Source organism: Zootoca vivipara, chromosome 17 (assembly GCF_963506605.1).
Source record: "Zootoca vivipara chromosome 17, rZooViv1.1, whole genome shotgun sequence".
NCBI classification, from domain to species: Eukaryota; Metazoa; Chordata; class Lepidosauria; order Squamata; family Lacertidae; genus Zootoca; species Zootoca vivipara.
The window spans coordinates 12,293,512-12,321,076 of NC_083292.1; the positions used below are offsets into that span (position 1 = coordinate 12,293,512).

The 27,565-nt window shown below is 44.1% G+C and overlaps 1 protein-coding gene across 5 annotated transcripts in view; it reads left to right on the plus strand.

The window, feature by feature from the left end:
• Nucleotides 1–27,565, plus strand: part of GNB1L (G protein subunit beta 1 like) — an 81,647-nt gene that overhangs the window by 14,852 nt on the left and 39,230 nt on the right. The window contains exon 3 of one of the 5 annotated variants that reach the window (XM_035098216.2): nucleotides 3,547–3,706. The exons of 3 other annotated variants lie outside the window; for them this stretch is intronic. The gene's annotated coding sequence lies outside the window, so the exon portion shown is untranslated. The remainder of the gene's footprint in view (nucleotides 1–3,546; nucleotides 3,707–27,565) is intronic. One more of the 5 variants, XM_035098213.2, reaches the window with a different exon arrangement.

The window sequence follows — 27,565 nt, forward strand, 5'->3', positions numbered from 1 at the left end:
CTGACATTGTGGACGTACACGAGCATTTGAAATCTTGTTTCTCCCAACTAGTTTTGGGTGCTGTTCCAATAGCGGGTGGAGGCAGAATTAATTGTTCTTTAATTGCAGTGGGGTGATAGGGCTTGGCTTCTTATGCACACCCTGCCATGCTTATCCCGCGGCTAACCTCTCTGAGGATTGAAGATAAGCTTCCAAGTTTGTTCCTAAGAAAGGAACATATGCAAGGCCTGTGCCACAAAGCAGTCAATCAGGACTAGTTGGATTTGGTCCTGCTCTGCTGCCTCCAGTGGAGCTAAGTTCAGGGCCTAATATGTCCTACTTTTGTATTCAAATCCATCTTTGTTCTATGCTGGCACTCAACCCTTGATGGCACAGGAACCTAACATATCCCAGGTCAGATGGGCTATCTAGCCCAGCAGTGTTGACCCTGGATGGCTGCTGCTTTCCAGGGTTTCTGGCAGAAGCCTTTCCCATTTCCTGCTACTGGGTCCTCCTTTTTTTTTAACTGTAGAAGTCTGTGATTGAACCTGGGACTTTCTTCCGGCTTCTCGCCACATAGATCTGTTGGCTCTTAGCAATCTTCTCCTTTTTGTTTTCATTTAAGAAGTGTTGGATAGGATGAAAGCATTCTCTGCAAATCCAAGTGAATCCCTTAGACACATTTTATTTTCTCATGACCGTATAACAAGCTTCCCAGGATAACAAATCATTTTGTTTTAAGTGAGAAAAATAATCCTTTTTTTGAAAGAGAGAGGGAGAGAGGGAATCCAGGAATTGGCATGTCTATGGAACATCCAGGTTGGCTGTTCATCCAAGATTAAAAGGAAATGGCTGGGTTTGTTATCTCAGAAGGCTTTCATTCATCCTTCTAATTGTCTTCCTCCTTGGCATATGACACCTCCTTCGCTCTTGCGTTTGGCAGTGAGTTCATGGATTTGGACTCTAAAACTTCAAAATGTCAGGGGGGCATTGTGGAAAAAGTGGCCTACTTCGGGCCGATTTGTGCTTTTCTTTTGTATGTGTTCTCTGTTTTCGTTTCTTTATAAAGTTGACATTGGAGAAGCCTCTTTTCTCAATTTAACAATTAAAGGACTCGGTTGTTTCCTCTTCCATTCATGGAAGAAAAGCTTTTTATAGCAAGTTTTTCCATTTGCGATCACACTTCCTTGCAAGACCTCCATCCTCCCCAAACAAAACGATCGGAAACAAAACTCTCTTGCATTCCTAAATGTTGGGTCTCCTCATAAAAATGACTCCCTTTCCAGCTTGGAGACTTATCTTCTGGTGTGTTACTTGTTGCTTATTTCCCTGTAGCTGATTCCCCCCCCCCAATGTAGAGGTTTAATGAGTTTACAGATTGGAATGGGTAGACTTGTACAAACCCATGTTCAGTTGATCTTCTGAATATCCAAGATTTATTAGCAGAGTGGGTGGGGGTGAAAATTAATTGGTTTGCCTTTCAAAAAAAAAAGTATTTGTCTTACATAACCCCATTAAATTTACTGTAATTAGTAATTATTAAAATTAGTTGATAGGTTAATTAGGATTCTCCCTGTAGGGATGAACAGCTAGGCATGTTGCCTTGGCACCCATGAGCGAGTTCAGTTAAAAGGCAGCACTTAAATCACATAATTTGTAGGCTCTTCTCCCATCTGTGAACCAGGGAAGTGCCAGATGCAACAAGGCAGGGATGTGGGCACCTGTGATCCTCCAGATGTTGTTGGACTCCCAACTCCCATCAGCCTCAGCCAACATTGCAGCAACGTCTGTGTTGGGAAACCAGGCAAGGGATGATGGGAGCTGTAGTCCAGGAACATTTGGAGCAGGGTCTCCAGCTGGTTTTTGGACTGCAGCGCCCATCATCCTGAGCTAGCAGGACCAGTGGTCAGGGATGGTGGGAATTGTAGTCCGAAAACAGCTGGAGACCCAAGTTTGGGAAACCCTGATCTAGAGGGCCACAGGTGTCCATCTCTGCCATAAGGGTTTGAGTGAGAAGTCAGGGCCTGGCTGTATACATGTAGCAGAATGAGGTGTGGCATACATTGCACCATGGCAAGTGAGAGACCTTGATGGACTTCCTGATCCCTTATGTCCCTGCCTGATCCCAGATAAATAAGAGCAAAGCATTTTCCACTTGCATAATGGAGATGTTTCTGCTGAGGCTCCATAAAACTGCTGTTGGGAAGGTTATTTAGGTAGCGCCCTTAATTGCAAGTAGCAAAACCGCGGTGGAAACTTTGAATCTATCATTAAGAGTTTAATCATGCTTCCTCCTGCTCCAGATCCAGGAGATCAAATGTTTACATCTTCATCTGTCAGCCAGCTGCATGGCGAGTTATTGCAGCATATTTCTTAACTGTCACTTTCTTTTAAGTAACATTTCAGTTTGGTTCACCAGTTGTTTGTAGCTCTGGCGTATCTATGTGGTGGGTGTGGAACCTTTAACACAACCTAGGTTGAAATTTTGTGTTTCTGCATAGAGGGGTGTTGGTCTGGCACTGGGGCAGGATTTCTGGCAGAGGGAGCTAGCAGTCTAATCTGTGCTGCAGTGCCTCCCCTAGGGTGGCCAGAAGTGGTACTGCGGCTCATCTCCCTTGACTCACCTCCCCTTGTTTGCCAGCCTGCCTTTGCACTAGGGTGGCCACTCAATGCATCGCCCAAAAAAGAGGAGAAAAGCGGGTGCAGATTTGCATATGCAAATTGGTATATGCAGGTGCAAACAGAGAAGCTTAAAAAGAGAAGTGAGATGTTGAAAAAGAAATCTCACCATAGTGGGAAAAGACAGTGATCGGGTGAGCTACAGGCTTGCTTAGTCTGTTGCCCGGGGCTGCTCACTGTTGATGAACAACTTTATTTATTAAATTTAAATACAACACATAAAAAGTGCTTTTGAAAGAAAGTGAAGAAAGAGGGAGGGAGGAAGTGTTGATAAAGACCGCTGCTCTCCCTTTGTAGAGTTCTTCATCTTTAAGCCGGCGGAGACAGCTCTTCAAATGAAAGACTCCTTCAGAGTCTTCATAATTTAGGTCAGATAGCCACCAGGAATGAATGGCCAACGTGCCAAGATGGGGTGGCACAGGGGTCAGCAAACTTTTTCAGCAGGGGGCCGGTCCACTGTCCCTCAGACTTTGTGGGGGGCCGGAGTATATTTTGAAAAAAATATATGAATGAATTCCTATGCCCAAAAATAAGCCAGAGATGCATTTTAAATAAAAGGACACATTCTACTCATGTAAAAACACCAGGCAGGCCCCACAAATAACCCAGAGATGCATTTTAAATTAAAGAACACATTCTACTCATGTAAAAACATGCTGATTCACGGACCGTCCGTGGGCTGGATTTAGAAGGCGATTGGGCCGCATCTGGCCCCCGGGCCTTAGTTTGGGGACCCCTGTGGCATTTCTTGCCTGGCTTCCCAACACAGACGTTGCTGCAAATAACAGAGAAGGGCAGGCTGGGCGAGAGTGTCACATTGGCTTTGCCACTGCACCATTGCCCATTCTAGCCTCTCCACTGCCTCACCCTCTCTCTCTTGGTTACCAGCAGGAACGTTGGGAAACCAGCTAAACAACACCCCTCCACCCCCCACTCTGCCCTGCTGGTCTCTACTAATGACCGAAATTCTGCTTTGACCATGTCATTGTCTCCAATCCTGCTGTGTCCTCCGTGTTGGGTCTGCACCAGTGCCGGATTTACGTATAAGGTAGGCAAGCTATAGCTTAGGGCCTCACTCTCTTGGCCCCCCTCTTGGCCCCCCCAAAAACCTGGATGTACATTTCCAAAATATAAGATAAAAAACAAATAAAATAAAACCTACATTCAGCAACAGTGTTTTGTGTTGTGTTGGCTTCTGAGATGTAAGTAATGGGACCCGTCTGCTCCCTAAAATATCACTGGTTTGCTCATTTCTATATATAGGGTGCCTACATTCTGCATAGACTGGTTGCATGGCAACAGGTGCAAATGGCTTTAGATACCTATTAGGTCCATAAATTACCTTATAGCATATATTCAACACAAAAAACATTGACCATTTGTTGTTGACAAAGGACAGCTGGATATATAAAGGGCCCCTTGCCTTCAGTAGCTTAGGGGCTCATCAAATCTAAATCCAGCCCTGGTCTGCACGGCCATTCCTTTTTTCCCTCCCAGAGTAACAACAAAACAAGTGATTGCTAGATTTTTCTTAATGGACTGACTAATCACGGCGCGAACAAGGCACATTTTGTGGCTTCCGCATTTGCACCTTTTCCTGGAGCTCTGTGCAGCTGCATGCTGCCGCATTGCCCCTCTACGCCTTAAAGCAGGGGTCAGTAAAGTTTTTCAGAAGGAGGCCAGTCCACTGTCCCTCAGACCTTGTGGGGGAGTGGACTATATTTAGAAAAGGGGGGGAAAAATGAACGAATTCCTACACCCCACAAATAACCCAGAGATGCATTTTAAATAGAATCACACATTCTGCTCATGTAAAAACACCAGGCAGGCCCCACAAATAACCCAGAGATGCATTTTAAATAAAAACACACATTAAATAAAAAACACTCATGTAAAAACATGCTGATTCCCGGACCATCCACTGGCCGGATTTAGAAGGTGATTGGGCCGGATCCAGTCCCCGGGCCTTTGTTTGCCTGCTCATGCCTTTAAGTCTTGATCTAGGCCAGGCATGTCAAACATGCAGCCCTCCAGATGTTTTGGCCTACAACTCCCATGATCCCTAGCTAGCAGGACCAGTGGTTGGGGAAGATGGGAATTGTAGTCCAATACATCTGGAGGGCCGCATGTTTGACATGCCTGATCTAGGCCAATCACAATTTTTTCGGAGGAAATCATGCTTTCTGATGATCATTACTTTTTAAATAAATTTAATAGGGCATTTAGAAGGATCTTCTCGAAAGTGGCGTCCTCCCTGTGGAAGTGCTCCCATCAGATATCAAGGAGATAAAACAACTACAAAGTTTTAGATGACATTGGAAGGCAGCCCTGTATTGGGAGGTTTTTAATGCTTGATGTTTTATTATGTTTCTATACATGCTGGAAGCTGCTCGGAGTGGCTGGGGAAACCCAGCCACATGGGCGGGGTATACATATTATTATTATTATTATTATTATTATTATTATTATTATTATTATATCCTGTTGCTCAGTCCATTGCCTCTTGTAGCAGTTTCAGGAAACGGTGTTCTCACAAACAGGGTGGGATGATTGTTGCTTCTTTGTATACAAAGGAGGTTGCAATTAGTGAGCTTGAGGTTTGTTTGCATGTCGCTGAAATGTTTTTGGTACCACTGCGGCTTAATGAATTACAGAGAATGTTTCATTTTTCTTTTATCGTGCCAAAAAGCATAACAAATCCAAGAGCCCCAAACACATCTAGGAGCACTAGCTGCAAACTTTGGGGTGTTTGAGTAGGTGTAATAAGATCACACAGACACATTCCATACCAAGACCCTCCAGGGAATTGCAAATGTAGCAGAACTAGCAAAATACCTAAAAGGTTCAGCCCCCATAAACCAGCCAAGTTCCATAAAGATTATATAAGTGTGTGTGTGTGTGTGTGTGTGTGTGTGTGTGTGTAGTGGTGGCTTCTACAAAGGCAATTAAATGCATAGTTTATAGCTAATGCCCAAAATATCCAATTTACTTTTATAAAGGAGTCGTGTTGCCAAATCATAAATGTAGACCAATAAGCAAACAGAGCCAAAGTTTGCTTTATCTCTAATCATCCCCCCAAACCCTATAAGACAGAGAGGTCTATAGAAGAAACCGATAGGGCAGGAGTGGGGGGACGTGTGGCCCTCCAGATGTTTTGCGGGGGAATATTCAGACTGATGATTGTGAGTGCCAGCATGCGCTACATCAGCCTTCCTCAATGTGGTGCCCTCTAGAGGCTGTTGAATTATAAATCCCTTCATCCCTGATCATTGGCCATGCTGTCTGGGACTGATAAAGAGTTTGGTACTCTGTCCACAGGGTACCAAATTGGGGAAAGACTTTGGACTAGGGCATGGCAGGCTTGGGTTCCGCACTCAACCATGAAATGCAACGAGAGTTGCCTTAGGACAGTCACACACACACACACACACACACACACACACACACACAGAGCCTAACCTTCCTCACAGGGTTGTTGTGAGAATAAAACAGGGTGGTATATATACACTGATATAAAATTCATGAAGGAAGCTTAGGATATACAGCTGTACCTCAGAAGTCGAACGGAATCCGTTCGACTTCCAAAACGTTCAGAAACCAAAGCGCGGCTTCTGATTGGCTGCAGGAAGCTCCTGCAACCAATCGGAAGCCCCGCCAGACATTCGGCTTCCAAAAATATTTTGTAAAACTGGAACAGTCACTTCTGGGTTTGCGACTTTGGGAGCCAAAACGTTCGAGAACTAAGCTGTTCGAAAACCAAGGTATGACTGTAAATGCAGACAATAAATAAATATAGGTAAAAATAAGTAAAGGTAAAGGATCCCTGGACAGTTAAGTCCAGTCAAAGGCGACTATGGGGTTGCGACGCTCATCTCACTTTCAGGCTGAGGGAACCGGCGTTTGTCCACAGACAGCTTTCTGGGTCATGCGGCCAGCAGGACTAAACCGCTTCTGGTGCAACAGAACATCGTGATGGAAAACAGAGCGCACGGAAACACCATTTTACCTTCCTGACACAGGGGTACCTATTTATCTACTTGCACTGACGTGCTTTCAAACTGCTAGATTGGCAGGAGCTGGGACAGAGGAAAGGGAGTTCATCCTGTCGTGGGGATTCGAACCACCGACCTTCTGATCAGCAAGCCCAAGAGGCTCAATGGTTTAGACCAGTGTTTCCCAACCTTGTGCCTCCAGCTGTTTTCGGACTACAATTCCCATCATTCCTGACCACTGGTCCTGCTAGCTAGGGATCATGGGAGTTGTAGGCCAAAAACATCTGGAGGCACAAGGTTGGGAAACACTGGTTTAGACCACAGCGCCACCCGTGTCCATGAATTGCCTATAAATAAATATAGCCTGCACTGTCAGGTTTTCTGTTTCATTCTTTAGTCTGGTTAGGTGAAAAGCAAATATTTGCCTATTTATTAGTTTTAGGGGGTTTTCTGCATACAGTATCTGTCTTTTTACCTGTGCATTTTGCTGGTATAATTATTGAGCATTATTTTTTTGGGGGGGGGAGAGAAATCTCTATCATTGTTAAATGCATTTTTGTTTCAGAATTATTATTATTATTCATCCTCCCTTCACCCTAAGATCACAGTGCAGGCTACAACATAAGAACACAATATTAAATTATGTCTCTTGTAATTTAATGGGAATAGTGTTAGAGTCAGACCAGGTAAATGAGCATAGGGTTGCAGCCTCAGATCTCATTGAAAAATCAGTGAGGCTTAAGTCATGACTAGTTTTTTGCGCTGATTTGAAATTGCAAGAAAGCATAAGTAACGTAGACTGAGTTCAGTCCATTCATAGGGTGGCGTGGCGTGGGGGAGCAGTTTGCAGCATAAACTCCATACATTGATGTGTGGGGAAAACTTCCCTAACCTCACTCAGAAAGAATGTATTACAATAACTAATGTGCTTGGCACAAAGTACAACCATAAACCCTGTACATGAAGAATTTACATGTCCATAAGATTTTGCAAGAGAGCTTGAGTTATTCAGTATATAATTATTTGTCTCAAGACTTTTTAATATTTGAGGGCACTAAACATTTTTTAAAAGGCCTCTCCTGCAAAGCATGTGAATAACGTAATCACACATAGTTCCAGTTCTGCAGTAGCAGGAGTCCATTTATGCACTACATTTATATTTTACCTACAAGGAAATAGCCGTTATGTAGAAAAATACACAGGTCATAATGTAAGAAGGGTGGTATTGTTCTGTGAATGAGCTTTGAGCTCATCCCCTATGCCCTCCCCTCTACTCCTCTGTTGTAGCTTTGCAGAGGAGTTCGGAGGCTTTTGCTTCTGTTTTAAACTACGGTAACTGTAGTTGGGCGTGATGTCTGAACCCAGACAAGCTGCGCGTCAGTCTTCATTAAGATTTTCTGTAACAAACCAACTTCAAACCTGAGTTAGTTAGGCTGGCTTGTTTCAATAAAACTATACAGTCATACTTTGGTTTTCAAACAGCTTAGTTCTCGAACGTTTTGGCTCCCAAACGCCGCAAACCGGAAGTGAGTGTTCCAGTTTGTGAACTATTTTTGGAAGCCAAACGTCCGGCGGGGCTTCTGCGGCTTCTGGTTGACTGCAGGAGCTTCCTGCAGCCAATCAGAAACCGCACTTTAGTTTCCGAACGTATTGGAAGTCGAATGGACTTCCGGAACGGATTCCGTTCAACTTCCGAGGTACGATTGTAGTTGAGTTCAATAATAATTTAGGGTGTGAGCATAACAGTAAACTATGGTTAATCAAAAATGGAAGTGAAAACCTCCAATCCCCTCCACGCTCGTAAGGAGGAGGGAGTTTGTGAATTAGAGGCATTTAATGATTTGTTTGAATCTTATGTTTGAATGCAGCCAGTGGTGGGCTAATCTATGGGCGTGGGGCAGAAGGAAAACAAACCCAGAAAACACTTCCTCCTAGACAGGAAGAGCCATAAAGAGTTTCCTGTTTGTTCCTCGGGCAAACATCCCATCGCAGAGTGGTACTCATGCCTCTGGTATGTTTCACTGTGGCATCAGCTCTGGCTCCTGGCTTCGTTTCTTGGATTGGACCTCCCCACCCCCCACCCCCTGGAATACCTTCTGGATTTTGACCCCCTTGACTGATGCCTACAGCTCAGCTTGGGTGATTCAAAACTCCTGCCTAAGAGCCTGGCTCTCCACTGCCAGTCAGATTGGACAATGCTGGGCTGGATGGACAAATTAATCTAACTTTTGTAAGGCAGCTGTGCTGTAGGAGTCAGATTCTGCACACGATTTGTTCTGCCTGTTGCTGTCAAAAGGCTCCTTTGCTCTCATCCAGAGCAGAGCCATGTCCTTACCTGGTGTCTTTCAAGGAAGTTCCAGTCTTGCCGACTCTAGGGGAGTTCTGCAAACTTTTTTGTAATGAACCTTTTGGGAAGGACAGAAAGATAAGCAGAGGGAAAGGGAAAGGACAGTAATATCACTGGAGAAGAGAAAACATCAGAAGAGGGTTTTCTCATATCTTCCATGGGTCCACACCTGGCTTTAAGGGGGTAAAAGAAGGCAATGGCTCACATCTGGCCTGCAGCAATTTGGCCTTAATGAAGACAACATTAAAATACGTTATGAAAAATTGTTTGTCAAAAGCAGGTACGCTAGGCAAATTTGAGTACCAAATGTATATATCGGTCGAGAAATGCACACTGAAATGCTGATCGGTTTTCATAAGGGCTTTGCTTTTTTTAAAAAAAATGCAAACAGGCATCGAAATGCATGGAACTGAACTTATAATTTGCAGAATGAGAAACCTGACGACGAGCCCATTCCCAGTAATCATGCTACTTATTGCCTTTTGAAGGACACATTTGCTTTTTGCTTACTGGTTTTATTTGCCAGCAATGGAGTAAATAAATAAATAAATAAATAAATAAATATTTATTTATTTATTTATTGCCTTTAGATCCTATCTCTTATCCAAAGAGCTCAAGATAGTTCTCCCCCGCTCCTCATTTAATCCTCACAACAACCCTGTGAGGTAGTTAAGGCTGAGAGGCAGTGACCACAGCCAAAGGTCACCCAATGAGCTACATAGCCGAGTAGGGATTCGAACCCTGATCTCCCAGGCCCCCTAGTCCAAGACTTTAAACCCTGCGCCACACTGGCTGTGAAGGAGTTGCAATTTACTTCAATCTTTTGGTGAAAATATTGGCTACGATCCAGCGTGCAGTTAAGCACGCTTTAGCTTATTGATTTAAATAGGCTGAAGAAGACCTAGCCTCTTGCTGAATTGCGGTTCTCACACTGCCTTAAAGTTTTCGTCTGCGTGCTCCAAGTCTCGCTTGAAGGTATTTTGATTAAGTGTGTATCATACAATAACCACAGCAAAAAATCTTCTCAGTTGTTCTTTAAAATAAATAATCTTCATCCTCTTTGCCAGCTTCTAATCAGTTGTCTGATCATCTCTTCCTGCACATGAATGTCTAATTTACATGAGATGGTGAAATATGAAAGACAAAAGTTCTAAGAGCTACAAAGCCACCTTTATGCATTCTAAGCAGACACGTCCAGGCCCCTTCTTAAGAAAGGAAGAGGGGTGTGTGTGTGTGTGTGTGTGTCGGGGTTGGAGGAGAGAGGAAACAGGACTCTGGTTGTATTATAAATGCAGCATCATAAAAGAAACAGAAAGATTAAATTTCTGGCCTTCCATTGTCTTCTGCCATAACTTCCCTGCTGATGGGAATGTTTGAACCCCCACGAAAAAAAAATTGCTTCTTGCACAAAATGAAGGGTTTTGGGTTGTGTGTTTCTGGGCAGAGCACAATGCAAAGGTCAGTTTGTGATGTTTTTTGCCTTTCCTTTTCGCATGAAGTTTGTGTGTACATGAATGCATCCCTGGAATTCCACCGTGGGATCTGCCATCTTTTGAAGCCGCTGCTAAAATTACGGCCTCGGTTCTTCCAAAGGCGGATACTGATAGAAGATTCAATGAAATCGAAGGCCACTGGTCTGGGCAGTGTTGAAAGATACCTGGCTATGATACTATTTCTGATTTAATAATGCGGAGGAGAGGCTAGCCCTTTGTAATAATTAGGACTAATTACTGAAGAGGTGTTGACAGATGGGCTAAGAGGAAACAAACTGCCTTTATCCAGTAGCTTAGAGTCGGATTACTAGGCTTGTGTTATCTGTTTCTCAGAAAGTAGACGGTTCAATCATTCACTAAGTCTTCAAAGGGGGGGAAAGGGATCCTAACAATATACAGGATTTGGGGTGAAGCTATGAAATAAGTCTTTGATTCAAAAATGGCTAAATTAATCCCCTTTCCGTAAATTGTCGTAGGGTTTGTTTGTTTTTTTAAGTTTGAATTACAGATGGAGAATCTGATTCGGAGTACTTGGAATGAAGTCAACCAAGTATCAATGGCTTGTCTTAGTAACAACTGTGGCAGTATGTGGATTAAGCAGTGGCTCCCCCCTCTCCCTTTCCTGTTATGGTGACAATAGCAATTCCACCCCCACCCCCCAAGTCCTGCTCACTGTCGCCTTTGAAAAAGCAAAGCTACTTTTAGAATTTTCGGCTCTTCCTTTGGCATTTTGGCAAGTAACAATTTGGGTGCTGACAATGGAATTGGCAAAGAAATAAGGAAAGTGTCCTAAAGAGCCACATACCAAAATAAACAATTTAGAAAGGGGGGGGGATGTGATCCCAGTGCAGAGAGAATAAATTTTAGCAATAATGATAATTATCTATATATATATATATATATATATATATATATATATATATATATATATATATATATAAATAAATGTAAAGGGTCCATGTTTGTGACTTTCCACTTTTCTCAGAAACCACTTGACCGATTGCGTTCAAATTTTGACACAACGTCCCAAACGAATATGAGAGTGACAACATACTATTTGCGTAGACAGATGTCACACCTGGCCCATGTAAAAACCCAAAAACCCCATGTTCCATAACACACAACTCACCCTAAAGTGCATGCTGGGGGGAAAAACTCAGAAGCTGCGTCTCCGAGGGCAGGGCCTAATCATGACGTCACCCTAGACATGCTATACCCGCCAAAACCGTCATAACGGCCAATACCCCTCCTAGGAGATACCCCGAACCCCACCGCCGCCGCCACCCCACGAGCCAACCCCCCTTTCCATCCCCACAAACCGGACCCCGCCACCAATAAAATAACGCCTGCCGACACTGCCACAGGTCGCACCCCGCCCACGACACAACACCCCCCAACCAGCCCCCGCCGCAGCTCCCTCCACAAACCTCACCTCGCTGCCGCTTTGAAAACCACACAAGTCAGCCCAGGTCCCACGGCCAGAGGGGAGTGGGGGAACTCACAGGGATGAGCCATGGGGAGGAGGGGGGAGTGCAGGGAGCAGGGTGGGGCTGGTCACAGGGATGTGCCAGGGAATGGGGTCAGGAGGGAACGCGATACCTCATACGTCGGGACAGGATGGGGACACTCGACCGGGGGATGGGGGGAGGAGGGGACATAATATCTCAAACAAAATGGAGGGGGGAAACTGAGGACACTTTGAGTCTCCATTTAACACACTGGGCCACAGCAACGCGTGGCAGAGCCAGCTAGTTATTTATTAAATTTCTATTTAATAAATAGCAACAAAAAAGTAGTAAGGCAATATTATTCTTATTCTTATACCCCACTCATCTGATTGGGTTGGCTCAGCCATTCTGGGCGACTTCTAGCATATACAGAAACATAATAAAGCAACAAGCAGCCTCCCATCAGATGTCAAGGACATAATAAAGAGCTACACAACTTTTAGAAGACATCTGAAGGCAGCCCTGTATCAGGAAGTTTTTAATGATTGACATTTTATTACATTTTTATATGTGTTGGAAGCTGCCCAGAGTGGCTGTGGCAACCCAGCTAGATGGGTGGGGTATAAATATTATTATTATTATTATTATTATTATTATTATTATTATTATTATTATTAACTTCCCTAAACAGGGCTGCCTTCAGATATCTTTTAAAGGTTGCATAATTACTTATCTCCTTGACATCTGATAAACATAAAATAAAAACGTTATCATTGAACATTTAAAAACATTAGACAACCTGGGCACTGCTCTTTCAGATCTAGGAGCCATATGGTTTATTTCACAATCCAATGTCAAGGCTGGGAAAATTCTGATCTGGAGATACCATGATCACAAAAAGTGGTGTTCCCAGGGTGAGACTCATCCATTGTATTCCAGGTGTGCTGACCCTTGCGATTTCCCCAAATGCAGGAAGCTCGACTGCATAATTTGTCATAGTTGCTGGACTACAACTCCCATCATTCCTGACTGAACTCCATGCTGGCTGGGGCTGATGGGAGTTGGAGTCCAGCAACTATGACAAATCATGCAGTCGAGTTTCCTGCATTTGGGGAAATCGCAAGGGTCAGCACACCTGGAATACAATGGATGAGTCTCACCCTGGGAAAACTACTGGAGGGCCACTATGGCTATACTGTATGTGTTTACTTGGAAAAGTACCTCCAGATTGCTTCTGGACCACTCTAGTGACACTGCTTTTGTCCCACCTTCTCAGTATTTGTCCATATAACAATAATTGTCTTAATCACATAGAAAATAGTTCAGTAAGATACCTACAGGTTAAAGGTAAAGGGGCCCCTGACCATCAGCTCCAGTCGTGTCCGACTCGGGTTGCAGCGCTCATCTCGCTCTATAGGCCGAGGGAGCCGGCGTTTGTCCGCAGACAGTTTCTGGGTCATGTGGCCAGCATGACAAAGCTGCTTCTGGCAAACCAGAGCAGCGCACGGAAACGCCGTTTACCTTCCCGCCAGAGCGGTCCCTATTTATCTACTTGCACTTTGACGTGCTTTCAAACTGCTAGGTTGGCAGGAGCTAGGACCGAGCAATACCTACAGGTTACCAGTTGACAGAAGGAACACAAACTTCCACGTATTATTTCAGATACAGTGGTGCCTCGCTTAACGAATGCCCTGCTTAACGGAATTTCCGCTTAACGAAAGGTTTTTTCTAGCGGAGGTTGCCTCTCTAGAAGAATTCGTTTTACGAAAAATTCGTCTAGCGAATCGCGGTTTCCCATAGGAATGCATTGAAATTCTATTAATGCGTTCCTATGGGCAAAAAAAATGTCAATGCATTCCTATGGGATTCGCTAGACAAATTTTTCGTTACAGTATAAGAAAAGACCCGTGGAACGAATTAAATTTGTCTAGCGAGGCACCACTGTAAATGTCTTGGGCTACAATCCTATGTCCACTTACCTAGGAGTAAGCCCCTTAGAACTCAAAAGGGACTTCCTTTTGAGAAGGCATGTATAAACTGGTAAGCAGCTCTCCAGGATTTCAAATGATGACCCTCTTAACAGATGCCATTTTCCAGCCGCCAACCAATCTTGACCCCGTTAGCTGCAGATAAATCCCCTCATGTTGGATATTAGAGACGTGGATTTCAATTATTAATATCTTGAAACAATGGAGGCATTTAAACTAGCTTTTTAAACATTTATAGCTGTTTCATTGTGCGGTAAACTTGGTCATACTTTGATCTAGATGTTCTGGGTTTGAGCTTATAGCGCTGGTAAAAGTCCTTAATAAATTTGGTTGGAACACAACATGATCTGATTATCTGATGAAAGATTGACACCAGTTCCTGCCAGCTTGACAGTGCAGCACAATAAGGGGGCTATTCAGAATGCATTTGGAGGCTGTTGGTTCAAGTTCAGGTACCGGAGGAGGATTTGAAATTCAGGTGATGCAAACACTTTTAATTTCACAGAGACTTTTTGTACCCGGTGTAGAACTCACATTTCCCAGTCTCTTAATGATGGTTTGGAGAACTCTGGAACTTACAGGCTTCCTCCTTCTCCTCTCCTCCCCTCCTCTCCAATGCAAATGTTTCCCATCCCTTTCAAACTCAACCATGGTGCAGCGATTGCTCTCTGCCTTGGGAGACACTTAGGATAGTGGGTTCGAGCCCCATGTTGAGCAAACGATTCCTGCATTGCAGGGCGTTGGACTAGAAGACCCTTGTATTCCCATCCAACTCTGATTCTATTATTCTAAGGCTAACCATGGTTCACTTGAAACCAGGGTCATAACCCACTGATGAAAACTGGTCTTCCTTGTAATTTTGTTTTGCCTTGGTTTTCTCATATCTGCATCCTTCTATATACCATCAGTTGAAGGTGGATACCCCTCTCTGTTGCAATAGTGTGCACTGGAAGCAAGATGTGTTTAGTAAACATACCAAGACAGGAGGCGTGTTTTATATATATATATATATATATATATATATATATATATATATATATATATATATAAAAATAAAATCCTTGGGGGGGGGGGTGTTCATTATATTTCTAAGCAAATACCTTAACAGATCTCAAGGCACTTTTTAAAAAATTGTGTGTGCAGGTGTATTTGTGTTGGTGTTTACACACACACACACACACACACACACCTGCACACACAGTAATTCCTTAAAGGAAAGGCAGAAACAGTGAAATGCGTGTAACCTATAAATAGCTCAGCAAATAGCAGGAAGCTTCCTTGTACAAAACCAGAACACTGGTCCATCTAACAGTATTGCCCACTCTGGCTGGTAGCTGCAGTCCAGGATTTTTGGCAGGAGCTTTTCCCTTGCCCTAGCTGCAGGTGCCAAAGATTGAACCTACCGTATGCATTCAAGGATTTGTAAAGAATGGCCATAGCTTAGTCGCATCTCAATTTCATCTTGTATGCAGAAGGTCCCAGGTATCTAGGGACTATCCTTCTTTGCTGGAGTTCAGATAATACTAAGCGAGATGGACCCAGTGGTCTGCTTCTGTGTGAGGCAAAGTTCCCATGTACCTTATCAATCCTTACGTTCCTAAGGAAGGTTTGGTGTGGTCTTTTTGGCCAAGACACAATTACATTGAAACGTTGCAAACAAGCAGTATAAGGTCTTCATGTCCGAACCTCCTGTCTCATTAAAAGTGGAAGAGGACATGACAAGGTTAGTCACAGTAAAATGTACGGCACTGTGTGCCTTTTGGAATAAATAAAAAGTGTTTGAAACCTTTCGTTTATTTATCTTAAGTGCAAAATCATCACAGAGACAGGTATGGCAATGACAAAAAAAGTGGCTAGAAACATTCCAGACTTTTGATATTATAGAAATTATAATAAAATTAAAAATAAACCCGTTTAACATGTTACAGGTAGGTAGCCGTGTTGGTCTGACGTATACCAATGACAAACATAGTTGGTCTCTAAGGTGCTACTGGAAGGAATTTTTTTTATTTTGTTCTGTTTAACATGTTTTCCCAAGGGGATTAGCTTCATTTCTAGCACACTTTAATCTCTGAAGTACCTTGGAAGTCAAACGGAATCTGTTCCGGAAGTCCGTTTGACTTCCAAAACCTTCGGAAACCAAAGTGCAGCTTCTGATTGGCTGCAGGAAGCTCCTGCAGCCAATTGGAAGCCCCTCCAGATGCAAACCAGAACAGTCACTTCTGGGTTTGCAGCGTTCGGGAGCCAAAACATTCGAGGGCTAAGCTCTTCGAAAACCAAGGTACGACTATAAATCCACAACATAGGTTCCAGCTTGAACAAAATATTGGGGACCTAGCTGCCCACGCTTGTCCCAACTCCCTACACTTCTGCAGAGCCCAACTTCTTCCACTGGGCACAGGCCTCACCCACTCACCCACCTCTTGCCTGCAAGAAGTTTATGTTCACTCTCCCAACTCCCCCCTCACCTGCCCGCCTCTCCTACTGGCCTTCCTGCCTCTCCCCAGCTGGCATGGCTCAGACATGCTCTGAAATGTTGCCGAAAACCAGGAGCCAAGGCGGGAAAAGAGGGTGGAACCAGTGATGTGCGGTGCAGTTTTTCGTAAGGGAACAGTTAGGGTCCGAGGCACCAGCTTGCGAGGGCGATTCTGGGGAGGGGGGACGGGGACGTCCTGGCGTCCCTTTTGTGAGCATCGCACCTCCCTCCCTAAAATGGGCAGGGGCTTCTCCGGCTTTGGGAAGAAGGCACCATGGTTTAATACTCTTAATTTACCAGGAACATTTAGGGGACTAGCCTCGTCCACCTATTCCACTGACTGCACACCACTGGGCGGCACCCGGCTGGAGTGGAGACAGCTGCCCAAGGGAGAGAGGGAGGCGCCAACTTGCAGAAAATGTTGGAGGGAGTGGCCTTCCTAAATACTTTATTGGGGATGCCAAAGGGGCCAGCACCCCAATAGAGTTTGGTGCCTGTGATCCACAGCCATTTATAGGCTGGGTATTGGGGGGAGAGCGGACGTGGGTGGTGCTGTGGGTTAAACCATAGAGCCTAGGCCTGCCAGTCAGAAGGTCGGCGGTTCAAATCCCTGTGACAGGGTGAGCTCCCATTGTTTGGTCCCTGCTACTGCTAACCTAGTGGTTCGAAAGCACGTCAAAGTAGATAAATAGGTACTGCTACAGCGGGAAGGTAAACAGTGTTTCCGTGTGCTGCTCTGGTTTGCCAGAAGCGGCTTTGTCTTGCTGGCCACATGACCTGGAAGCTATACACCGGCTCCCTCGGCCAATAACGCGAGATGAGCGCGCAACCCCAGAGTCGGTCACGACTGGACCTAATGGTCAGGGGTTGCTTTATTTGGGGAGAGAGATTGGTTATGTTCAGCATAGATGTTTGGGACTACAATTCCCATCATCCCTGACCATTGGTCCTGTTAGCTAGGGATGGTGGGAATTGTAGTCCCAAACATCTGGAGGGCTGGAGTTTGCCTATGCCCGACGTAAACAATAACCTCATGCTGAGCAGAAAGCAATTTCTCCTTACTTTTTGGACTTTTAGAGATTCCAAAACCTTTCCTTGCTTATAAGAAAATGTTGCCTACATCCTTGCTTGAGCCAAAGCTGGCGCTAGTAAGACCCATTAAGCACCTATCAAAAGGATTTGTGTTTTTTCCCCCTGCCTGGATTGCAAATAGGCAGCTTAGGTAAGTGGTGTGCATTGTTAAAGGAGTTAGGATTTTGGTACGGGGCCCATTGTTCTCCTTCAGGTTAGAAATGTGTTTTCTTTCTTTAAGGATGTGCTTCGCCGTTTTGAGAGGAAGAGAGCGGTGCGAGGTTGTCTATCATGTCTCATGTTCTTATGCCCCGTGGGTGGGAAAGCAAAGTAACAGAACAGACAAATAAATAAATGGGGTGTTGAAAGTGGCGTTCTGTGAATCGAGGGGGGTTGCGCAACCGCATTGCAATCAGTTTAACGTCTTCCACTGGTGTAGTGCCAAAAGTTACGATAACGTTATACCAAGGCTGGATTAATTAAAAGGTAATTAGAAGGGAATAAATCGGGCGTTCGTAAAAAAAAAGTTTGTCATGGGAAAAATATTTGTCTAGGATTAATTAGGTTGCAAACGAAATGTAGCTTTAAATTGCTGAAAATTATAGCGTCCTTAATTGCAGTGCAGGCTCGATTAATTTCAGATATTGTAACAACATGATATACTACTTTTGCTGTCATTTCTCCCTCTTTTTATTGTTTTTCATTGTGTGCGTGTGTGTTTTTTTAAAAAAATCCTGCTCTCTCAAATGAGATTATTTCAGGAAACGTCTGCTAAAATGACTGGAAGGTGTTTAATTAAACCTGTGCTGTCTAAGGACATTCTTAGCTAGATCTTGCTGTTGGATACATGAGGCTTTGTGCTTGCTGCTGCTGCACCCCTAATTAAGGGGGCTGGGCCGACTGATCGCTAGCTGACAGATGACTCTGCGTGGCTGAACGGGAAAGCCTCTCAAAAATAACCTTTGCAGTGGTCCTTGGCTTATCAATTTTCTGCTAGATTGCCATGGTTTATCAAGTGTGCAGGGCCCAAATGCACTTCTAAGCTGTGAACGCCAAGGGACAGATCCACCCGCAACCATTCCCCCCCCCCTCCACTTAACATTGCACATTTTTGCATTCTTTTGATTTTCCAAGGAGATTGGCCGTTTTCCTGTGAACTTCTTTTAGCTCCCATCCACACGGTTCTCATTTAAGGGATTAGATGTGCTTGTTTTGGGCAGTTCTGATCCCCACAGGTTGGTTCTGTGAATGAGTGTGGGGGAGGCATCCTTTTCTATTATTATTATTATTATTAGCTTTTTAAAAAAATGAATTTTCCATAAAGAAGCAAAAACAAAAATTGTTGTTGTCATTATTTATTATTTGTATCCTGCCTATCTGACTGGGTTGCCCCACATGTGGGAAACCGTTTGTAGACTCCCAAGGGCTCCAAAATGGCGCACAGGAGCTCTCATTGCTGCCACGCTACCCCACTCAACAGCTGTTGGGTGGGAAGCTGCAGCGGGCTCCCTATGTATGCACATTTCGCTCATGCGAACATAAAACCCATGTAATTGAGGCGCCGCCTGTATAAAAATACAAGGAAACTAAAATATAGCCAAAACAATACATTCTATGCATACATTTAAGGGGAGGAAACAACTGGAGGTCGAGACCAGACCAGCACTCAAACATTCAGGCAAATAAATCTGTATATGGCGTATACATAGCTGAGAACTTCCCATCTTCATTGTATTTAAGGACGTCCGCCATCTCATAAGCTGCCAGCTGAGTTTTGTCTTCTGTCCATTGAGCATTGGGCGGGAAAGAGTGGGGCGGACCTCTCCTTCCATTATTAAGGTGCTTGAGTGCCCTTAATAACCAGTTAAATTGCCCCACTCTCAGGCTCCAGAGGAACAGTACATAATGCGGTAGAACAGTGCAGAGGGCACCATAGAATCATAGAGTTGGAAGAGACCACAAGGGCCATCCAGTCCAACCCCCTGCCAAGCAGGAAACACCATCAAAGCATTCTTGACATATGCCTGTCAAGCCTCCGCTTAAAGACCTCCAAAGAAGGAGACCCCACCACACCTTGGTAGCAAATTCCACTGCCGGACAGCTCTTACTGTCAGGAAGATCTTTCTAATGTTAAGGTGGAATCTTCTTTCTTGTAGTTTGAATCCATTGCTCCGTGTCCGCTTCTCTTCACCCTTTTGTACATTGGATTTACTTGCCTAGTTTTATATGCTAAAGCTTAGAGGCACCAAGCATGAAATCAGCTGAGAAGATAGAAGCTAATTTCAATGGGGAAAGTATTTTAAAACCCCCACAAAAAGCAATCAAATGTCCTTAAAGACTCATGGAACCGGGGCAGATTTTGCCAAGTGCCTGAAAAAAGAATGAGGGTTCCAGGTGGAGTTCCACGATTCAGGTTAGGAGTTGGGAGTGAGGTGAGCCTGTAGCCTTCAAAATGTTCCTGGACTGCGACTGCCATCATCCCAGGCCATTGGCAATGCTGCCAGGAGCTGCTGGGTGTTGGGAGCTGAGCAACATCTGGAGGTCCAGAGGTTCTCCGGCTTTGCTTTGGGGGACTACCTTGTCATGGTGGTTCCATAATGAACGTGATGTAGCCACTGATAGACTTCTCCATGAATTTTGTCTAGTCCAGGCATCCCCAAACTTTGGCCCTCCAGATGTTTTGGACTACAATTCCCATCTTCCCCGACCACTGGTCCTGTTAACTAGGGATCATGGGAGTTGTAGGCCAAAACATCTGGAGGGCCGCAGTTTGGGGATGCCTGCTCTAGTCTGCTTTGAGCCATGCAAGCTAGTGGCCATCCCACTTATTCATCCATCCCACTGATTCACATGCGCTTTGTGAATCAGTACTTCTTTTTTTCACCTGCTCTGAACTTCCCACCAGTCAATTGCATGGAGAACCCCAACTTTTTAGAGAAGCCATCCAATTACAAGCGCAGGACCCAGCGGCTAATGCATTGTTTTTCTGCCTTGCCTGTGTTTGACTCCCGTCTGCTGGACCATTTCCCAGCTGCAGCTTGTGAAGCTATGCCTTTACATGCGTTAACATTCACATTAAATAGAGATCCATCCTTGGGAAGAAAGTGGTGCAAAAGCAAGCCCTGTGCCTTTTGGAATTAAATTATTGTGGGGTTTGTTTTAGTCTTTCTTCAATTTCATCCTTGCATTTTATCAGGGAATTTATGGCTTCGTAAAACAGAACAGCTGCATTTCTCTCTCTCTCTCTCCTTCCCTTGCTCCCCCCCCCAAATAAGCTAATCTACAAAGTTGAACCTGTGTAGGAAAAATAAAGTCTCCTTAACTTCAGCTGTTTTTCATGCTGCATTTTAATGTTACGTATTTCAAAGCATACGCCAAATGTGAAACTCTACTATGTTTCAATCTCTCCCTCCTCCCCACCCCCACCCCCACGACAGTTTTTTTGGGGGACATTTCCATCTTGCTGTGCTATTTGGCTGTCTTAGAAGACTTTGCTTTCAGTGCCCAAAATGTTTTACTGTGTTCGGAAAGGTCAACCAGCTGATAGCTGAAGGCAAATGTGTCAGAATGAAAGACTGAAAAAAAATTATCACTGTGACACACCGGGAGTATTAGAATGATGAATGTTTATGTTAATATATGGGGTGTACATATTGATTAATAGCACTTTTTTGTTTCACTGACTAAAATATATAAATGGCAATGAGATCCATATGCTAACTCGGTGTCCTAAAAATAATTACCATCACTCTTAGTTTTGCTCCCATGCTGAATACGTGTTTTCATATGGAAAATAGTTATAGTTGAAATTTCACAACACACAGATGGAAGCATTTGGAAGTGATCCTCAAGGCACCAGCTCAGATTCCAATTTTTCTGAAAGTCACATTTGATACAGCGTGATTTTCCTTATAGGACATTAGTTACCCAAAGTAAAATACTCTATTTTTTATTTTTATTTTTTTTATTTGCCTGTTTGTGGTCAGTGAGAGAGGTGACTAAAAAAGTAACTTGGTCTCATATCTTGCTGCTTTAAACTCATAGTTTATTTGATGTCTTAGGTTAATGCAGACAATCCTTCAAACCATGGTTTAGAGGAGGCTTCCTTCAGATGTTTTGGATTACAGCTCCCATCATGCCTGACTGTTAGCCATGATGACTGGGGCTGATGGAAACATCTGCAGGGCACCAAGTGAAGTAGGATCAGGCATGTGATATAGGTTCATATACATCCTCTAGCATGTCGATTTCTCGTTTCCTTTAACCATAGTTTGCTGTGGCATACTAATTAGGCAAACAATGGTTAACACTCAGCATGGTTTGGAAGCAATGCCAGTTAGTGCTAACCATGGTTTCCCCAGATTGGCCCTGGTTAAGTGGAGTGTGGTTTTAACTTTTACTCTGGTTTGCATAAATAAATGTGTTTAATTGCTTCCTGCCCCTGGTCTTCCATATAGGGTGGAGCTGCTGATGGATGTTTAAATGAACAGAAGATGTGGTCATTACAGCCTGTCTAGTGTCTGTTTTAAAATGCAGGGTGCTGGCAGCATTTATTGTTTCCAGGCTGTTTAAAAAAATACATTTGGTCAATCAAGACAGAGGTGATGACAAGTACAGAGTAGCAGCTATTATCGTACAGACGGATGATAAAAATCGGCAATCTCTTGATGACATTCTTAATGTCTGCTTAAAACTTCCAAAGGCAACAGTGTCATGTCCTTTCATATGACTCCTGAACCAAGACTAGTAGTGTTTATAAAACAAAGTAATCCTTATCGCAGCATGTTTTCCAATTACAGACTTTTTAATGGGCTAAGGTAACTTCACCGAGTCTCGTTTGATGCATAGTAGGCATCATTACCTGCAAAGGAGACAGGTGTTGGGTTAGAACAAGGGTGGGCGAACATCTGTGACCCTCTGGAAGTTATTGGACTCCAACTCCCATCAGCCCCTGCCAGCATGGGGCAACAGTCAAGGGTGATGGGAACGGGAGTCCAACAACATCCAGAGGGTCACAGGTTTCCCAGCCCTGGGCTAAAACATAGACAATCTATTTGATGCTGCAAACTTTCTGGAACAAAGGAGAACTGAGTTTGGTCTGTGCCTGGAAGGGGAGACTTCCTTGAAACACTCATGTGTGCCGGAAAGGTAAGGCATGATTGTAATGCACTGGAGCTCGCAAACAAGTTCCACTGCTGTAAATAATGGTTTTTAAGAATACACATCATTTTTGGAATGTGTGTGTGTGTGTGTGTCTTCTTAGGAGCTGAATCATTCCCACTGTACTGTGCCATCAGAATTGTGTGTGTGTATGTGTGTGTTTGTCAGGCTTAAGTTAAGAATATTATTTCCGCAGTGAGACTAATGTGGCCAATGTCCTTCTCTTATGCCAAATGCAATTCACAAACAGTTTTTACATGTTTCTGGAGTGTGTGTGTTGTTGGTTTTTTTTGGGGGGGGGGGAGAGAATACAAGTTAGAATTTGAATTAAAAGAAGCTTGGTCAGCAGAATTCAAAGCAGAAATGTCTACAGTAGGTGTATGGTGGGATTTCTGTATTGATCATTGAAAAGCTGCCTGTGGACAAACGCTGCCTCCCTCGGCCTGAAACCAGAGATGAGCACTGCACCCCATATTGAATTCAACTGGACTTAACCGTTCAGGGGTCCTGTAGCCAGTGTGGTGTAGTGGTTAAGAGCAGTGGACTCGTAATCTGGTGAATCGGTTTCGCGTCCCCGCTCCTCCACATGCAGCTGCTGGGTGACCTTGGGCTAGTCACACTTCTCTGAAGTCTCTCAGCCTCACTCATCTCACAGAGTGTTTGTCGTGGGAGAGGAAGGGAAAGGAGAATGTTAGCCGCTTGGAGACTCCACAAAAATTTAGTTTGCAGACATTTTAAAAATGCAATGCATTTTATGAATGATGTGGCAGATTAAAATGATGTGGCATCATTTAAAAAAAAACCACAGTTCAGCAATTTTAAAACATGGGATTAATCATTTTTATCCTGCCTTTCAATTTTCTGAATACTAGGTTATGGGTACATGCAAAAAGATAGAGGCCATAAGTTTAACTCACTCTCTGGCCACTCATGAGTGAAGGTTGCCGGACTTGGTGGTTTCTGCATTTATTTGAAAGGGTTGGCCATGTTTAGCCTGGAGAAGGGACTTTCACGGGGAGATGGGGCAGAAGCCTTTGAATATCTGGATGCCTGTAGTGCAGAAGGTGGAGCAGACTTCACCTGGGTTGCTGCACTAGAGCCAGTGGGTGGAAATTTCAATTTCCTAATCTTTAGATTTCAGCTAAAGATTACAAGGAACTTCCTTATGGGAAGAGCTGTTTTGACAATGGAATACGCTGCCTTGAAAGGCTTGCCCACACTGGAGATAAACTCATTGTGAATGGCCACCTGTTTGGGGATGTTGTGGATCCTAAATCCTGCATTGAGCAGTGGGTTGTAGATGACCTCCAGGATCCTGTCCAACTCAGATTAAATGGATTGTGTACATTTACATCCTATTTAGAGTGGACCCACTGAAATTAAGGAACCAAAGCTAGTCATGGCCATTAACCAGTGGATCTAAGTACAGTGGTACCTTGGTTCTCAAACTTAATCCGTTCCAGAACTCCGTTCCAAAACCAAGGCGTTCCAAAACCAAGGCGCACTTTCCCATAGAAACTAATGTATTAATCCATTCCAGACTTTTAAAAACAACCCCTAAAACAGCAATTTAATATGAATGTTACTATCTAACGAGGCCATTGATCCATAAAATGAAAGCAATAATCAACGTACTGTACTATAAAATAAATAAGACAATTTTGTAGACGATAAAAATAAATTTATTTATTTTTTTCTCACCTGCACCGATGATTGTCATTGTTTGGATTTCCGCCGTCACACAATCAATCAATCAATCAATCAGTAGCTGAACTGAGTTCCACACGGTCACAAAAACAAATTAAACTAAAAGGCCTCAAAAACAAAAATGCAAAATAAATAATAAATAATAAAATAAATAATAGGCGCCAAACTTAATCCGTTCCGGAAGTCCATTTGACTTCCGAAATGTTCAAGAAACAAGGCACAGCTTCTGATTGGTGCAGGTGCCCCAGAAACAATAGCTGACAGCTGCATCAGATGTTCGGCTTCCAATTTCCCCCCGAAAACCAGAACATTTACTTCCGGGTTTTCGGCGTTTGAGAACCAAGGCGTTTGAGGACCAAGGTACCACTGTAGAGCCATTGGAGACACCCCTATGATTCATTTGTAGCCCACCTTCCATCATGGGATGCCAGGTTTAGGGTTCTCAGGCACCCATCCAGCCACTGGCCGGATCTGGACCTGCTGAGTAGTCAGCAAAACTGCTGTACCATATGCCTTCAGAGCAGGCACATTTTTACATCCAGAAACACAAGTCGGAGCAGGGAAGAAAAAAGATCTAATTGCCGTACCTTGGTTGCTGTTCTTCAAATCCCAGACCAACCCAGAAACTACCATTTGTTATTGTATTTATGGAACTCCAAAGCTCTCATTTCGCCACGTAATCACAAAATTTCCTAATTGTTAATAGTTTTTTAAAATAAAAAAATATGCAAATGTTAGAAAGATTATCTTTGGGCGGGTGGGGTCAGACCAGAAAAAAAGAACAACTTAAAAAACATCAACCCACATTAACTGTTTCCCACAGGAAAAATTCCAGCAGAATTCAGCAACTCTCCTGCTCCCACTCCTGTCACTTGCATTTCCATCGCACATTCAAGCAAAAACAAAATTGCTGGTAAAATATCATGCGATCCCCTCCGTCTTGGCTGCCTCCAGCCCAATAATCCCGATGTCTAGAGCCAAGACCCAAAAGTATGGTTTTTCTAATCACTTTTAGAATAGTCATGAGATGGTGCCCAAGGAAAAACAAACAAACCGATTGTCAGGTATACCAGAAATAAATCTCTCCAAGGTACATCTGGCAAACCAATTGGGGGGACTCAAACCAGCAGGTGTGCAGCCATAATTATGGCCGCAAAAGTATTTGAAACATCCAGGTGTGCTACTGATCAAATATATGAAATCCCTGTTATTCTCTGGAAATTCCAAGCCCACCAGGTGCCCCTCCTTACAAAGGAAAGCAAGATTAAAGAATTAGCAGGCTGATCTTCAAAGTGCTGGCACAACACACACACACACAATATCTCTTTTATAGTGCAATCCTGTACCCATCTACTCAAAAGTAAGACCTGTTGAGTTCAATACTGCCAGGTTAGGTGGACACAGGATTGTGTGTAGCATGGATGTTTCTCGACAGATACAGAACAGATTGTCTCAAGGAATCCACAAAAGTGGGTGGAGAAGGGAGGAGAATGACAGCTCCAGCCTCCAGCCTTCTGGAGCAAGTCTTATTAAACCTAACCTCACTTCTGTCCAGGTCTTTGCACTCTCTGAATGGTCCTTATCTTTGAATTTCTCTTCCTCCTGAAATTGGTTCCACTGGTATGCAGACCATTTCTGAAGACTCTTTGCTTAGACTCTTATTTTCCTTTCCGTTGATCTTGGAAGAGCTTTTTAAAAGAAATATGCCCACCCCTACGAATTTTAGACATTGGCATAGTTTGATTGCCATGCTGAGCCATGTACTCCTAAGTACTCTCTCTCTCTCTCTCTCTCTCTCTCTCTCTCTCTCTCTCTCTCTCTCTCTCTCTCTGTGTGTGTGTGTGTGTGTGTGTGTGTAGGCTTGCTACCAAAGCACCTATTTCCCCCCCACCTCACCCAACTCCCCTGCTTTTTTGCTATTTTTCAAGTTACGCAAACCATTTCTAGCAGAATGGGAATGAAGAATGGGTCGTTTCGAGGCACAGATGTTGAGCATTAAGGAGAACAGTCATTAAACAGCACCAGTGTGAATTTTGAGGTTCTTGGTTTTGCAATAATCCTTTTCTGTGCAAATCCCGGGTGTTTAGTTAGCCCATTACAGTATCTTACAAAGGGGGGGGGAAGGTTTTAGCTTACTTTCAAGTCTGCCTGATGGAGGGGTTCAGTGCCACCAGAAAAATGACGTGTTCCTACACTACCCGAGGCTTAAGAAGCTACTCAGTATGTAGTGCTTTGCCGGTTTTGTATATCCAGGACTTGCATGACTCCTTAAAGAGTCATCTCCAATGACAATGGGTAGATCACTGCTAGTTTTTTTATACTGGGAGTAAATCTCAGTCTCTTGGGAGTTGTACATGCCTGCTGCATACTGAAGGTGCCAGATACAAATATGCGAGGAGCAGAGGCTCCAAGTTCCATGCAACATTGGGGGGGGGGGCTCGCCGCATGTGTGTGTTGAGAGGAGGCCATGAGGCTTGGGGAGGCCCTCTGCCGCTGTGGGGAGCCCCAGTGACGACCTCTGCTGGTGCGGGTAGTCTTGGCAGAGTCCAGCCCCTCAAGATTACGGGGGCTCAGCCTCATCCCCACATACGCTGTGGGGGCTGAGCTGTCCTCAACCCGATAGAGTTGGTGCCAATGGCAGGGAGGGAGTTCAACAGCTATGGGGCTGCCACAGAAAATAGCTAAATAGAAATTCAGCCCATCTCACCACAGTGAGGAAGTCTGTGGCCAGTTGACCTGTTGATGGGAAACTGTGAGGCCTCTGCTGCCTTTCTCGGCTTACCTTTATCTTTAAACCAAACTTGGCGAGACAGCACATCGTGTAGAGGGCTTCTTCCAGGAAAAGGCTGTCATCTGTGAGTTAAAGCACATGGCGCCCAGAATTCAGTTGCCCAGAGCCTAATCCTGCCAAGGCTTGAAATGTACACCATTTCCTGGTGCGTATATGGTGTGTGCCCTATTTCACTTAGGGGCAGAGACTGGCTTCTGAACAACAATGGGAAGGTTGCAAATAAAATGAAACAATGGAAAACAAGGCTTTCACAACACACCTTAGTAGCTCTTTGCATCGGTAAGAGCTCTCTGGCAAGAAAAAGGAAATTCAGCTTTATTTATGAATGGATTTGGCGTATGTTTGAGATTAACTCCCCACTCCCTCCCTCCCCATGTGCTGTGTGTCTAAGAATCTTCCATGATGCTCCCCGTGTAGAGACATGCATTTGGAGC